This window comes from Fulvia fulva, chromosome 10 (assembly GCF_020509005.1).
Source record: "Fulvia fulva chromosome 10, complete sequence".
Taxonomy (NCBI): Eukaryota; Fungi; Ascomycota; class Dothideomycetes; order Mycosphaerellales; family Mycosphaerellaceae; genus Fulvia; species Fulvia fulva.
Genome location: NC_063021.1, coordinates 2,322,105 through 2,338,790, shown reverse-complemented (window position 1 = coordinate 2,338,790; position 16,686 = coordinate 2,322,105).

The following is a 16,686-nucleotide window of genomic DNA, read 5'->3' as shown; positions in this document are numbered from 1 at the left end:
TAGTATCTAAAGGTTAGATATATTAAAATGCCTAAGGTCGATTAGCCTACTTAGTCTTAGCGTTCGGGTTAGTGTTATTACCGCTACTACTCGAAGCCGTATCCTTCTTATCGTCGTTACCCTTAGTAGTCTTCTTATTACCTTAGGTCTTATTACTATTACCGGTCTTACCGTACTTAAGGTCGAACGCCTTAAACTTGTCCTCGTAGTTATATAGCGTAGACACGACTTGCTTAAGGGTCATGTTGACTATGTCCTCGTTTATAATACGGTTGTCGTAGCGCGAGTTCAACTTACTAAGTAGGAAGTCCTTCTCGAGTTTCTTTTTCTTCGCGCCGTTATTAAGGTTAACGATATCGGCGTACTTACGGAAGGATAGGTAGAAGTTACTAAACTTCTCCTTATTACCCTACTATAGACTATTAAGCTTAGTTATAGCATTAATATAGGCATTACGAGCACCGTAGCGCCGGGCTAGATCTTCTATTATCTTATCTATAGAAGCGTACTAAGTAGTCGTGCCTTCTATAGACTTAGTAGGACTAGGGATCTTTAAGTCGATATAGGTCTCTATACCGTTCTTTAACTAGCTCTAGACGTTCTAAAGGGAGTCCTTTATAGTACGGTACTTCGAGGCTTAGAGCTTAGCTTCGGTAGTACGCTACTACTCTTAGAACTTAATATCGTCGCTCTTTAGGTCGAACTTAGTAGGGGCCTTTAGCTCGTTAGAGGACTTGATACTAGTAGTTATATCGGCGTCGTAAGTCGTATATACGGAGATAGGGTTACTATCTAAGTCGGTACTCGGGCGATTCTTCCTACCCTTACGACTACCGTCCTTACGGCTATTCTTACGGCCCTTATTACCGTCGTTCTCGTCGTCTAATAAGTCCGATAAATCCGGGTCCGACTTCTTCTTATTAGGTTTGCCTCTATTTTACGGACGCTCTAGTAACTCTTTAGACTCGGTTCCCTAAGGTAGTAGGTCTTACTTTTCCTTAGACCGGCTACGGTCCTTCTCTTACTCCTTAAGCTTAGTAATACGCTTCTCGGCTACTACGAGCTTGGTCTCGGTCTCTACTAGCTTGCTCTCCGCTGCCTTATACTACGTACGATACACCTTCTTTATATCTTTAGCCCTCGTAAGCTCGTCTAGGTCGATAATAATAGTATTCTCGCGCTTAGCGAGCTCCTCCTTTAGTCGCGTAACCTCCTCTTCTAGGGACTATCTAGTCGCCTATTCCGTATCGATTATATCCTCGAGTCGGTCTATCTAGTCCTTAGTATCTTACGCCTTACGGAGGTTAATACGGTTAGCTATATCGAGCGTAGTATTAAGTTTATACGTACGTCGGTAATCGGACTCGATGTTATAGAGGATCTTATAGATCTACTAGGGATAGTTATTAACCGTCTTCTTGAACTTGTCTATATTCAGCCCGTTTAATAAGTCGAAGGCTTCCTAGAAGTTGTCGATAGTAACCCTCCTCTTCCTCGGTACCTTAGTACCCTTATCTTCTGTCTTATCCTCGATAAACTCCGCCCTATATAAGTTAGCTAAGTTTAGCTCTATCTCGACCTCCTCTTCCTTAATCGCCTTGAGTTAGTCGAACACCTTCTTATACTACTTACGGTACTAGTTATTCTTGTCGAGGAGTCTATTTACGATATCCTCTTTACGTCCTTAAGTCTATATCGCCGGGTTCGCGCTATCGTTATCGGGTAGATCGGATAGTAGGGTAAAGAAGGATAATCTATTAAGGGACGCGCGATAAACGCGTCTATTAGTATTCTCTATACTTACGCCTAGTTCGCCGGTACCGGTCTGTCTTGCTATTCTCTATAATCTCCCGAATATAGCTTCTCGTGTCTCTCTATATATTAGTAATAATCTACTCGAAGTGTTATAAGTAGGTATAAGTACGTAGTCGGGTAAGGTATAAGTCGAATAGATGTTCTGTCTAAGAGAGGCGCGGAGGACGCGAGAGTTATATACGGGCGGTAAGCCGCTAGTCAGATTAGTTAGCGGGCGCGAGGTCTAGGTACGTACCCGCGGGTTTAAGTAAATATACGCCGGTACGGTAATACTACTAGTAATAATACTACTACCTTTTTACTATATTATCCGCTACTTTCGTACCTTATATATAGTATATACTTGCCTAAAATAAAAAGGTGTTACTACCCTAAGGTAATAATCTTTAAAAGTATAGAAAGTAAGGTACCCTAAAAGTACCTTTTTAACTTTTCGATACCGTTACTCCGGTATTACCTATTAAAGCCCTATTACACCTTTTATCGTATAAGCCCTATCGTAGACAGCCTAGTACATTACGCTACTAACTAGTATCTTATACTCCCTAGGGGTAGAGCGAGCTCTTATTAGGGCGAGAGCCTAGCCTATAAGATATAAGGGTGAAAGCGAGAATGTAGGTACGAAGTGTAGATATAAAGGGTATAGTATAATTGCTACACAAAACGAAAGACGAAGAAAGTAAGAGAGGCCTAGGGAAGGCCAGATATTTATACGCGACCCTCGCGAGTGCGTGTCCCCGTATCAATAGGGCTAACCCGTACGAAGCCGCGCTTAGTAGCTTTGCTCAAAACCTTATTCTAACCTGCCCTACGTTCCGAGTCTTCTACGTGCTTCTTCTAGGGTCTAGCGTAGTCGCGGGTGCTCGCGGGAGTGCCGTGAGTCACATAGTCACGAGCCGAAGTGAATCTGTTAAGGTTTAGTAGAGGGGTGAATTTGGAGGGCTAGGTCCCGTAGTAAATGTTACGGGGCATGTAATTCTTAGCGCTTATACACTAAGCTGGACTGTTACTTCTTAACGACTTCTGAGCACTCTAAGGCTCTTCTGTCCCTACCTTCTGTACACTCTATAGGGAGACCATAACAGTAGCCCCCCCGAACAAAGCTAAGTTCCTACGAAGCCGTAGTAGTTCTATATATCGAGGATGTTCAGCTTTAGTACTAGGCCTAGGCCTAATGTTATAGTCGATACACTATTAGTAAGCCCCGTCGAAGGGCTTAGATTCGAAGAGCCTACCGATGTTGACTTCTAGGCCGTCTACGCGGGCGTAGTATTCTTCGATTGCTTGACGATTAAAGATAATATGTTAGATAGGTTCCTATAAGGTATCCTACTTAGGGCAACCTTGCTATTCGACTTTATACTTGATCGGCGGTAGTCCTTTAACGTCGTTAGGCTCTACGCGGATTCCCCGGATCTTACGGACGGTATAGTCGTCAGAAGGTAGGTTAATAGGCTCGTCGACTTCTACTTTATCGGGAGGACCTAGTATGTCTTAGTTTTGGTTCGGGAATAGGTCCTTAGCCGACGGCCGAAGGCGTACGGGATAGAAGACGTCGTGGATCTTTATGTTCGTAGGAAGAGCTAGACGGTAGGCGTATAAACTAATACGCTCGGTAATCTCAAAAGGACCTAGGTTCTTCTAGTTTAGCTTCTTAGAGGGGCGGTCCGTCTTAATGTTCTTAGAGTTAAGGTAGACTATATCGCCTACTTAGTAGTCGGGAGCTGGCTAGCGACGACGATTGGCTTGATCCTCGTAGATTGCTTATGCGTATACTATCTCGTCGTGAACTTCTTTATAGATCTATAAGAGTATAGTAGCGAACTCGTCTACTACTTACTCGTTTACGTCTTCGGTAGGCGGGAGAGGTCCTTCTAGTTCTATACCTATACGAGGATAGTAACCTCTCGTAGTATAGAAGGGAGAGTAGCTAGTAGTCTCCGAGTCCTAGTTACGAGTAGCGAACTCCACCGTAGAGATATGCTAAGGCCAATCCTTCTAGTAGTAGTCGACGAAGTAACGAAGGACCTGCTCGAGGATAGCGTTCGTAATTTCGGTCTAGCCGTCGGTCTGTAGCTAAAAACTAGTCGAGAGGTTATGCTTGATACCTAGGATAGTATACAGACGCTTCTAGAAGTACGAGATGAACTAGGTGCCTCTATTAGAGGCGATGCTATCCGGGAGGCCTTAAAAGCGCTAGACGAATTCGTAGAACAAGCGAGCAGTCTCCTTTACGGTCATGCTCTAGTACGGGATTATATACCGGTCCTTAGAGTGCCGGTCCACGATTACTAGAAGGGCCTTTACTTTCACGCCGCTAAAGGTCTTACCGTAAGGAAGATCGGTGATAAAGTCTATCGTGATGTGCTTCTACGGACGATTAGGAGCCGGGAGAGGGTGTAAGAGACCGTAGGGGCGGTAGCGGTTAGCTTTAGCTCTTCGGTAAGTAGCGTAGTTTAGTACGTAGCGGCGGACGTCCTTCTAGGAATACGGCCACTAGTAATACCTAGCGAGGAGCTTATAGGTCTTAGCTACGCCTAGGTGACCCCTAGAGGCGGAGTCGTAGACGATTTGAAGAATCTTAGCTCGGATATTAGAGCCTTCGGGCTACGGTACGTAAAGCTTCTTACGGAAGTAGACGACACCTTCCTAGAGCTCGTACTCGGACAGCGAGAAGCCCGGGAATGTCCTCGCGCTAGATTCAAGGGCCTAAACTAACTCTTAGGCGTCTGGGTCGGCATCGTACGCTATTCGTACTCGTGCTATAATGCCTTCGGGCTATTCCTTATTATTAAACCCCTTAAAGTCTAATTCGGATGAGCCGTCGGTCGTTACTAAGCCCTCTTTATTATCGTTCAAGTCCTTAGCGTCCGAGGCGTATTCTTTAGGCTCGGATTCATCGTCACTCTCGTTAAGGTAGGTAGGAGCGAGCACGAGAGTAGTAAAGGAAGCGGCGAGCGTAGGCTAGCCGTTCGATAGGTACTCTCGAAGCTCGGAAGAGAGGTTGTGCTCTTTGATGACTTGTTGCTCTACGATTTGCCGTCCCCCTCTTCGATCAACTAGAGAGTTACTAGGGCGGCGGGTAAGGGCGTCGGCTATCGAGTTGGCCTTACCGGGCGTGTACGAGATCACGAAGTTGAACCGGGAGAGGAACTCGCTCTAGCGGGCCTAGTAACGATTAAGTAGCTTGCTCTTTATAAAGTAGACGAGGTTCTTATAGTCGGAGCTTACTTAGACGGGTATAGTAGAGCCTTCGAGCTCGGGGCGCTACTCTTCGAAAGCTTTAACGATAGCGAGAAGCTCCTTATCGTAGATCTCGTAGTTATACTCCGTAGCGGTCATCTTCTTAGAGAGGAAGGCGATAGGTAACTAGGGGGATTTAGGCGAGCGGCGTTATAGCAGGACACCGCTTACCACGCCGTCGGATACGTCGGTCTCTATACGGGTCTCTAGTTCGAAATCGAAGTGCTATAGAAGCGGGTTCTTAATAAACTTCGCTTTAAGCAAGTCAAAAGCCTCCTAGTATTCGTCGGTCTAGGCGAACTTCTCACCCTTACGCGTGAGCTTCGTCAAAGGGCGTACTACGCCCGAGAATGCGTAGATAAAGCGGCGGTAGAAGTTAGTAAAGCCTAGGAAACCCTAGACCTCTTTAACGTTCGTAGGAGTATCCTATTCGACGATAGCGTCGATCTTCTCTTAGTCCATCTTAATACCGTCTACGGTAATAATCAAACTAAGGAACTTGACTTCGGTCTTCTTAAACTCGTACTTATCGATGTCGAGCTATAAGCCGGCGTCTACGAGCTTCTAAAGGACCTTATAGACGTGCTCGCGGTGCTCCTCCTTAGTCACGCTATAGACTAGGATGTCGTCGATGTAGGTAGTGTAGAACTAATCGAGGAACTCTTAAAGGATGTCGTTAATAAAGTTCTAGAAGGTACTAGGCCCGTTACAAACGCCGACGGGCATAACGAGCGACTCGAATAGCCCGTAGCGAGTACGGAAGGCTATAAGATACTCGTGTCCTTCTACTATTCGTAACTTGTTAAACGTAGCGATGACATCGAGCTTAGTAAAGTACTTAGCCTTAGAGAGGCGCTCGAGCGTCTCCTAAATCAACGGTATTAGGTAGCGGTTCTTCTTTATAACAGCGTTTAAGCCTCGGTAGTCTACGTAGAAGCGTAGGCTACCGCCGGGCTTCTTAACGAACATAACGGGACTACTAGCGCTAGAACGGCTCGCTCGAATAAACCCCTTCTTTAGGTTCTCTTCGAGGTATCTCTTAAGGACGATAAGCTCTTCTCGGGACATAGAATATAGCGGTCCGAACGGTGTCTCTATACCTTCTTCTAGCTCAATCTTATAGTCGTAAGGGCGATAAGGAGGCAGCTCGTCTACGGCTTTAGTATCGAATACGTAGAGGATATAGTGTGCCTAAGGAGGGACCTTCGTAGTAGGGTCGGTAGGTATACGCTTCTTGTCGAGCTTCTCGAGGGCGATGTCGATATCGCGGAGAGAGGCGGCGAAGACTTGAGCTTTAGGCTACTTAGTAGTAGTAGTGAAGGTAGCGGCGTTCACCTAGAAGATCTTAGTATACTTAGGACCGCGCTAAGGCGGCGGAGAAGGCGGAGGTACCGGAGGAACTTCTAGAGGGAAGCTGATAGTAAGGGAAGTCTAGTCGATAATAGGTCGGTATCGTCTAAACTAGGGGAGGCCGAGGATAAACTTCTAATACGGTAGGGACGTAAGGAAGCTAGTAATCGACATACGCTTGCCTCCGAGGGTGATTAACGTGTGTATAACATAAGTAATCTTACTAGTAGTAGTCTCCGTGCCGTTAAAGAGTTCAAGGGTACGAGGGTACTTTAGTTCCTAGGGTTCGAGGTTAAGAGAGGTCGCGAGTTTATAGTCTATAAAAGACTCGCCTAGTACGCTAGTGTCTATAAGAGTAAGATTGGAAGAAGAGAGTTTCTTTAAGCCGATATTTATATTCGTAACGAACGGTTTATAAGCGTAGTCCTTGCCCGTCTCGTCGTATAGGTCTAGCTATACTGTATTGATCCTCAACTTCCTTCCTCTCTTTACTTTCGGTAAACGTTATTCTTGGTCTTTATCGCGTCGATAAGGAAGACCTAGGCTTTTTCCTGCTTAGCGGGAGCAGTAGGAGTAGGCTCGATAGCGCCGATAGCGCCGCGAACCGGGTTACGGGCGTTACGGGTAGCGAGCTACGGACAGTTAGCTACGATATAGCCTAGACCGCCGTAGTAGGTACAGAGTCCGGCCTAGCGACGGCGAAGCTTCTCTTCGGGAGTAAGCTTACCGTTAACGAGGCCCTAGACTCGAGGGACGGCGGCACTAGCGCTAAGATCTATAGCGTCACCTATAGAGACGGAAGGGAGAGCCGTAGGAGCGGCGGCGCCTAGTAGAGTAGCGAAGTGGCTTCCGGGACTACGAGGCTAACGACCTTAAGAACGGGAAGCGAGGAGAGAGGCGGTGTGTTTTATGTTAGAGTCGAGGCGCTAGTAGGTCTCGACGAGCTTACGGAAGCTTATAGTACCGACGTCCTTGTCCTCGAGGGCTCGAAGAAGCTCTACTAACAAACTACGGCGGAGAGTGCTCTTCTTAGTCTCTTCGTTATAGCCGGTAAACCCGATGTCGCGGTTAAAGGCCGCGAGGTACTCGGCGAAGCTCTTGTTCTTCTAGAGGAGGTTATAGATAGCGTTCTAGGCGGTAGCTCTACGGTCTAGATTACTAAAGGCAGTACGGAGGTCCTATATTAAGGTGAGGACGTACGGGCAGCCGATAGTCTACGTGGCGTTGTCAATATAGTGTTATACCTAAGCCGCGGCGTCTCCCCGAACGAGGGAGAAGACGTACGTAACTTTGTCCTTCTCTTACGGAAAGTGGTCGGTATTAGCTAATAGCTTAATAGTGAGCTATGTCTTAAATGCCTCAAACTTACTCTTATTGCCGTCGAACTCGTCTAGGTCGTTGACCTTCTTAGAGAAGTACTAGCGGCGGTTATCGTCGGCGTACGGGGCGAGGTTCTAGAAGGTGTTTATAATACCTTAAAGGTATATTACTTAGTTGTTCGCTTGCTCGACCTACTAGGCGGTCTTGCGGAAAGAGGAGACGGTGCGGTTAATAAGAGCGTAGGCGGTGTCGGGGTTAGCGTTTGCCTAGGCACCGAAGGTAGCGGCGTTCGAGAAGGGGATGTTAGTCTACTCGCTAAAGTAGAATAGAGTGTCCTAGTTGTCGAGGTTGACACCTCTATCGGTAGCGTAGTCACCTATAAGGATGACTCGAGTAGTTGACGGTTTGTTAGTCTTTCGTGATGTTAGGGCGAGAGCCTAGCCTATAAGATATAAGGGTGAAAGCGAGAATGTAGGTACGAAGTGTAGATATAAAGGGTATAGTATAATTGCTACATAAAACGAAAGACGAAGAAAGTAAGAGAGGCCTATAGAAGGCTAGATATTTATACGCGACCCTCGCGAGTACGTGTCCCCGTATTAATAGGGCTAACCCGTGCGAAGCCGCGCTTAGTAGCTTTGCTCAAAACCTTATTCTAACCTGCCCTACGTTCCGAGTCTTCCACGTGCTTCTTCTAGGGTACAGCGTAGTCGCGGGTGCTCGCGGGAGTGCCGTGAGTCACATAGTCACGAGCCGAAGTGAATCTGTTAAGGTTTAGTAGAGGGGTGAATTTGGAGGGCTAGGTCCCGTAGTAAATGTTACGGGGCATGTAATTCTTAGCGCTTATACACTAAGCTAGACTGTCACTTCTTGACGACTTCTGAGCACTCTAAGGCTCTTCTGTCCCCACCTTCTGTACACTCTATAGGGAGACTATAACAGCTCTCTTACTATTCGCTAGAGCGAAATAACTTAGTATAGAGTAATTATTGGACATTTTAATAAGTTAAGCGGACGACAATGTATATTTAAGTATAACGTAATATCGCCTACGGAACTGAAACACGACACATTCGAAAGCCCTTATTAAGGCTATTCTAACGATCTATAAAGTAGGCTACTGCCGCTAGAATTAAGGGAGTTCTACCTTATTTAAGTTAGATAGCTTAAAGTTCTCTTCACCCTATTTCTTCAGCTCTATAGCCCTAAACGCCGCGGAGGTGCCTAGCTACATTAGGCAACTCCTAGGTAATAGTAGCCTATGCTACGGCACTACCGGCGCCTACGGCTCTATAGGCGAAGCTCCCCTAAGATAACTTGTAGTAACTTATAGAGGACGTAAAAAGTATAGAGACTAACGGTTAGCTCCTATACCGGTCTCTATAGGTAATGATCACTTAGCTATATACGGCGCTAGTACTATCGTATTACCGAGGGCAATAAGAAATAAGGCCGACGTCTTAGGCGATTAATAAGGCTACCCGGAATTAACACCCCTATAGCTAGGTATTAGTCGCGGCTTCGATACTAGGCCCCCGCCTAACGTACGACGTAGTTACGATCCGTATTATAGTAAAGGAAGACTAGGCCGAAGTTACGAAGCTATCGAATAAGGAGCTCGCCTAGCGAATTAATTAACTAGGGGTGGTCGTAGTGAACTAATAGTCTAACGGCACTCTATAGATCTATACTAGCTCTACTACTACTAGAAGGCACCTAGAGGCATAGCTATAGTAGGCATCTAAGGTTACGGCATTAGCGAAGGTCTTAACGAAGCAATTTACGATCCTAGTCTACGATATACCTAAAGAGTTCGACCTAACTAACTAAGGTTACCTACGTACTCTCTAAGAGGACAACCCGATCACTCTTAACTCTCTAATCTAGAAGGCGACTTGGCTCTATAGGAAATGGCTAGAAGGCAAGAAGGCCTCGGCGCTAATTATATAGCTATAAGACGCGAAAGCGGCAGATCTAGTAATAGAACAAGGCCTGATCTAGTAATATAGCCTTAAGATATTAGAAAAGCACTCCTTATCCTTCCGTGTCCTCTAATACTTTAAATACTAATAGTATAGACACCAAACCTATACGTATATAAACAAGTAGGCCTACTCGAACTATATAGGAGACTATATATCTAGGGACTATATATCGGCTACGAGGCGGTACGCGAACTATATAGGGCACTACCTATCGTATAGCGCGGAATGCCCGTAGCGGAAACTAGCGAAAAACAAGGCAATTATAAATAGAACCGTCGCCCTAAGATTCTATAGCGACCGTAAGGCTAGTCTATACCGGAACTAGCTAGCGGCGGTCGGGTATAAGCGCCCTAGGGCCGAGAATGATATAAAGGATGTATAACCTAGGGCGTACGGGAGGCTACGTACTCTACTAGCTACGGCGAGGGAATCTAACTAGGCCCGGCTCCCCTTTAGTATATAGCCGATAGGCGTAGACTAGGACGTATAAGGTAGTAGGATATAGGACATTATAGAGGAAATGATTGTCGATAACGATTACTAGCCTCGACACGCTTAGTATTATCTAGTATAACGTTAACTATAGTAAGGATATAGTCTAGAACTATTTCCTATACGAGACGGACCCGTACGTCTACTACGTCCTAGTAATCTAGGAGCTATAGATTAACCCGTACTATAAGAGACTAACGACCTATAAGTTACTAGGCTATACGATATACCTACGAAGCGACGGTAGACGCCGTACGTGCTTCTTTATTAGTAAGGACATACTAGAATCCGAATAGGAGATAGTATACTACGTAGACAAAGAAGGCGGGGGAGATATTACCTCCCTCTACGTAGGTAGCACTTAGATATACAATATATATATATAACCGCTAGCCTCGAGGTCTAGCCGCGACCTTAGGGTCTCTAGACACCTAGATAGTACGCTTAAGAGACAAGGCTACTACATCGTAGTAGGAGACTTTAACATACACTACCCTTCCTAGGAAAGCCTTATATAGCTACACCCTATAGCCGACAAAGTAATCGACTTAATAGCGAGTAACGTAATTGCCCTTAATACCCTAAAGGACCTAGGTACCTAGAAGAGAGGGGGACTCTAAGGCACGATCGACCTCTCCTAGATCTCGGATAGCCACTACTATATAGTAACCTACTATAGGATCGAACATAAACTCGAGGCGTCGTTAGACCACATACTAGTTAGGATCTCTATTACGATATAGATATAACGTAGACTAGCGAGAACCCCTAAGCTAAACTAGGGAAAGGCCTACTAGGCCAACATCTAGGCGTACCTCGATAACTCTAAGAGGCTAGTCTAGATCGCGTAGTAGTAATACAATAGTAAAGACGAGATAGACGAGGTAGTCTAAGGGTTAATAGACGAAATAAGAAAAGCGACCTTACTCTACGTTCCCCTTACCTAACTAACGACATAGTCTAAACTATACTAGACGCCGAAGTACACTTCGACGGTAAGAGAAGTAAGGAGAGCCCGCCGGGTATAGACGAGTAGCTATAGCGAGGAGGCCTAGAACGTATATAGGGAGGCATACTAATAGAAGAAAGCTACAATACGGAGGGAGAAAGTAGTCGGCTAGAGAGCTATAGTAGAAGAAATCGCCGACAAGCTAGCGAGGATATAGAAGCTAGCGAAATGGGCCCGATAGGACCCTATATAGGGCCCCTCCTTCTCTATCCTAGCGCTATAATCGCCTAGTGGCCCGGTTAGCGACCCCGAGGCTAAGGCGCGTCTACTAGCTAGTAAGTTCTTCCCGCCCCTAGTCTAGGCTAATCTAAGCGATATAAACAGCTCTACTCTCCTAGCCCCTAGTAAAGCGGTCTAATAGAATGTGTCCGAGGGAGATATTACCGCTATACTTAGGAAGTTACCGGCGAAGAAAGCCCCGGGGCCGGATAGGATCCTAAACGAACTACTAAAGAAGTGTAGAGATCAACTAGCCCTAGTAGTCGTAGCGATCTTTAGCGCCTGCCTATAGACCGGATACTACCTAACGGCATTTAAACAATCGATGATAGTAGTCCTATATAAGCCGTAGAAGGAAGACTATACGTAGGTAAAATCTGCCGCCTAATTACGCTCCTTAATACTCTTAGGAAGGCGCTTACAAGCTAGTTATAACGAGACTCTCCGAGACGGTAGAGGAATACTCCCTACTCCCGGACACCTAGATAGGTACGCGCCTATAGCGATCGACGCTATCCGCGATAGAACTTATCACCTCTTAGGTAAAGGCTATCTAGTATAGAAATAGAGATAAGGTAGCATCCTTACTTAGTCTAGACATATCGGGAGCCTTCGACTACGTGTTATACCCGCGGCTACTCTATATCCTAAGGTCGAAAGGACTCCCTAAGTAGCTTATTAACTTCGTACGGTCCTACCTTTAAACCCGTAGCACGTCGATCCTAGTCGGTTAGTAGAAAAGCCCATTTTAAGTAGTCTATACTAGAATTGCGGAAGGCTTAACGCTAGTACCTATCCTATTCCTCTTCTTTATACGGACGCTACTCCTAGCCCTAGAATCCTAGAATACCGCTACGAGCGGCTTCGTAGACAATACGAATATCCTAGCGTAGTCTTTCTCGACTAAGGAGAACTATAGGCTACTAGAAGAGAAGTATAGGATCTATAAGGACTAGGCTAGGAGGTATAGGGCTCGGTTTGCCCTAGAAAAGTACAATCTAATACACTTTACGCGCCGGCTACGGTTCTATAATATACAAGCCTCTATCTAGATATAGGGGTATATAACTAACCCGGCGAATTAGCTTAGGATCCTCGGACTATAGGTAGACCCGGCGCTACGGTAGAGGAAGTACGTATAGGCAATATTACGGAAAGCTAAACAGAATATAGTATTATACTAGAGGCTTACTACGTCTATATAGGGGGAGGACTTTCGGTAGTTACGACTTCTATATACGGCTATTATACGGCCAGTCCTTACCTATAGTAGCTAAGTGTAGTCCTTAGGCGAGAGGGCCTACCTATTAAAGGGACTCGTCGCGCCGTTAGCGAAGATCCAAAACCAATGCCTAAGGAAGGTCACCGGGGTATATAAGTCGACACTAATAAGGATACTTAAGTACGAGACCGCTATACCGCCGATCGACCTATATATCTAGGGACTACGGACCTCCTACTTAGGTAAGTCGGTATAGTACCTAGTATAGAAGGTCATCGCTAGTATAGTCGTAAGGGCCCGCAGATTAGTACTAGCGTATAAGGGCATTCGACCCGGAAACGAGCCGAACTACCGGGTAAGGGACGAATAGCTAGTAATATAATAGGAGGGTAAGAAATTGTTTATAGAGTAACTATAGAAGGAAAGGTAGAACAAGTAGGTTATAAGGTATAGTAGACGCCCTTAGCTAGCGGGACAACCTAAGGAATAGTTAGCTACGAAATCCGCGGTTAAGTACCCCCTAAAGCTTATCTACTATCGCCTTACGAGGGTATAGAGTAGTATAGTAACCTAACTATAAAGCGAACATATTGGCCTCTAGGGGTACCTATTATAGAGGAAGGTTCTAGAATATATAAATACTAGCTGCCCCTACGGCTATTACTCCTAGAACGTACGGTACGTACTCCTCGTCTATCCGAGGTAGTCGCTAGGAAGGGGGGAGTAGATAGTAAAGGCGAGGAACCGGACGATTAGGGTACTTCTTAACAACGTTAAGGACCTACGGCGTATTAAGAACTAGATACTAGAGAAGGGCTAGCTAGAACAGTACCGCCTAGTAGGAGTAGTATAGGAAGAGAGGATACGGTATAGCGCGACGAGACTAGCTAGGAGCGGGGGCTAACGGGGTAGTGATATAGACTACGTACGTTTAGAGGCAAAGCTAATCTAGATAAGGAGAAGTCGGAGGCGGGAAGGGTTTTTACCTATTCGGGTTTCCCTTTATATATAACAATAGATATATACCTATATAGGCCGAGTACGGTCCTAGAATAGGGGAATAACAAATCTATCTATCTATTTAAGTATACGATAGGACTAAGGCTACCCCTAGATTAAACTTAGGACCTCTAATATTTACCGGTAGGTAGGATACATATATACTTAAGTAAAAGTCCGTATAACGGGACTATTACCTAAGGTATCTAACCGGTAATAGTCATATATTCTATACTTTTTTATATAGGTAACAATAGCAGTAGTGAAAGTGAGGAATAAGGGAAGGAGTATAAAGCTTACCTTACTTACCTTAGCTTACTTTACTTAAAATAGCTAACTAACCCTTACTATTGTAGTAGTAATACCGAGGGCCTAACGTTACTACTATAGGTAGGGGGGGGTAGTTATAATAGGGTGTACGCGATTATATAGGAATTAGCTTATTTACTCTAGCGCATAAGCTAAGGGGGTGTATCGTGATCCGAGCGTATATATAGATAACATCCTATTATCAAAACTTAAGGCTACGTACGCTAAGAATTAGGTAACTAATTAGTTACCTATAGCCTCTCTAAGAGTAATACTTATCTATTCTAGAAAGATATATATAATATATAACCTACTTTAGAAACACTCTATATAAGCCCGTATAAGAACTTTCTATACTTCTAACGTAATAGAGTCTATCTATAATAATCTTCTAGTTGCTAGTAGCGATCTTCTATTATTATAACTAGGCGTTAGTATATCCTTACTATAGGTCTTATTTAAGACGTACTATCTTAGCCTTTATTAACTTACTATCGTAGGCTTCGTTATATAGGTCGTCTTCTATTACGGTAGCTCTGTAAGTAGAGCATTCGGATCGGGTGAAGTGACTCGCGATCACGTGACATTGATGACTAAGCTCGGCCCGAGCGCGATCTCAGCTTCCCTTAAGAAGCCCTCTCTCTCTTAGAACTACCTTCTCTCTTTAGCTATCAACTTCGTTAATAAACTACTACTATACTCGCCTACTATAGCCTCGTAACACTTTAATAGCTTAATAATAAGAACGCTACTATATATAGCGCCGCTTATAAAAAAAGCCGCGACTCCGCGTACTCGAAGCTACGATATCCCGTACCTTCGGAAGTCGCGATATATAGCGACTTCCTTAGTACTAGCGATAGGTAGCGTAGTGCTCTCTTCTTAGAAGCCGCCCCTTAAGGTAGAACTTATATTATAGCTAGAGTAAACGGCTATAGCGGCAACGATACTTAATATATTAGTCGCCTAGCTAGACTAACTCGAAACTTAGAACTCTTTACCCGAGCCGACGAGTATACGTAGTTAGACGACACGATAGTTAGACTCGATCCTACTAAGTACGCCGAATAGTAGCGGACGATCCTCGACGAGTTACTAGAAGAGGAGGAAGAAGGTAATTAGATATAGGAGATTTCCGACTACTTCTACCTCGCGGATCTTATTCGAGACTCGGATATTACTACCTATCGGAAGGCTAACGGAGAGTAGGATTAGGCTCGCTAGGACTTTACGGTCGACATTACGGATAGCTAAGGCCTAAGCTCGACCTTACGTATTCCTCTCAATTAGCTAAGTATACTCGACTCGGCTTCCCTATATTATTAAGTTTAAAACTAACCGGAAGCTATATTATATACGCTCCGAAGACTCGAGGCTAACTATCGCTAAGCTATCCTAGATAGGGCGGCGCTATAGAAAGCTAACGAGCTAAACAAGAACAAGTATAAAGAAGTATACTCGGAACTCTAGCGTACGGCCTAAGAGAGGTAGAATTATAAGCTAGAAGCGGAGCGTCTTTAGAAGGAGACAAAGCGCCTTTAGAAGGAGGCTAATCAATAGTATTATAACACTAAAGCGGCCGAGAAGGCTACTAAGATTATAGATAAGGAGGTCGCTATACTTAAGGATAAGGTAAAGGTACTCGAGGACCTCGTACTAGAGAATACCGCGCCTACGGTAGCGGATATCGCTAGTCTTTAGTAGACGTTTAAGGACCTCCGATAGTAAGTCGCGGATACTAACGGTATACGCGGCCGATAATAGTCTAAGTAGCGCTCTACGCGATTACTCTCGGTATTACGCCGCCGACGAGGAGATAAGGCTCCTAACGAGTTAGTAAATAAGCCTAATATACCTACCGAACTACCCGCTAAGAAGTCTAAGAAGGATAAGCGTAAGAAGAAGCGTAATAATCCGTATAACTCTAATTTATTAGATCTATCGTTATTAGATTCCGAGTCCGACTTCGAAGACGTTCGACCCTATAAGAATAGGTATAGGAAGGCTACTACGAACGAGGTCGATAATAATGGCTTCAAAATCGTCGAGGCCCTAGCGGACACTAGTATCGACGTAGTATACTATAATCCTACTATAACAAAGGACTTTAAGACATCTACCCGAGTCGATATACCTAAGCCTAAGTTCTCGGGAGAGAACATTAGTAAAGACTTACTAAACCTCGACGAGTAGATAATTTAGGTAGGTAATAAGATCGTAGTAACCGTATTTAAGGACGTACCGTCTATATTAAGGTTTATCTAGGAGTATATAACGGGACTAGCTTAATAGATACTCCGTAACTACGTACCTTAGAAGATTACCCTCGGTAGACAAGTTACGGGCAAGCTATTCAAAATAGTCCGTAAGGCTTTAAAGTTCCTTAACTAGAACTTCGGTAACTACGACCCCGAGGGCACCGCGCGTAATAATATAAACGCCCTTAAGATAACTAAGACCGACAAGTTTTTAGTATTCTACTCCCGCTACTCGAAGGAGCGCGCGCGTCTCCTACCTAGTATAAGCCGTAAGTAGGAAGCCTAGGAACTTAAGTCTAAGCTTAGTTTTAAATACCGTACGCGCCTTATTAGCTAAGACTTTAAGACGGTTAAGCTACTATTAGTATAGTACTACCGACTAGAGAGCGAGCTAGCTTAGCTCGAGATCGATCTCCCTCGTAAGGCTAACGAGAAGGAACCGAAGGATAAGAAGCTACCTAGTAC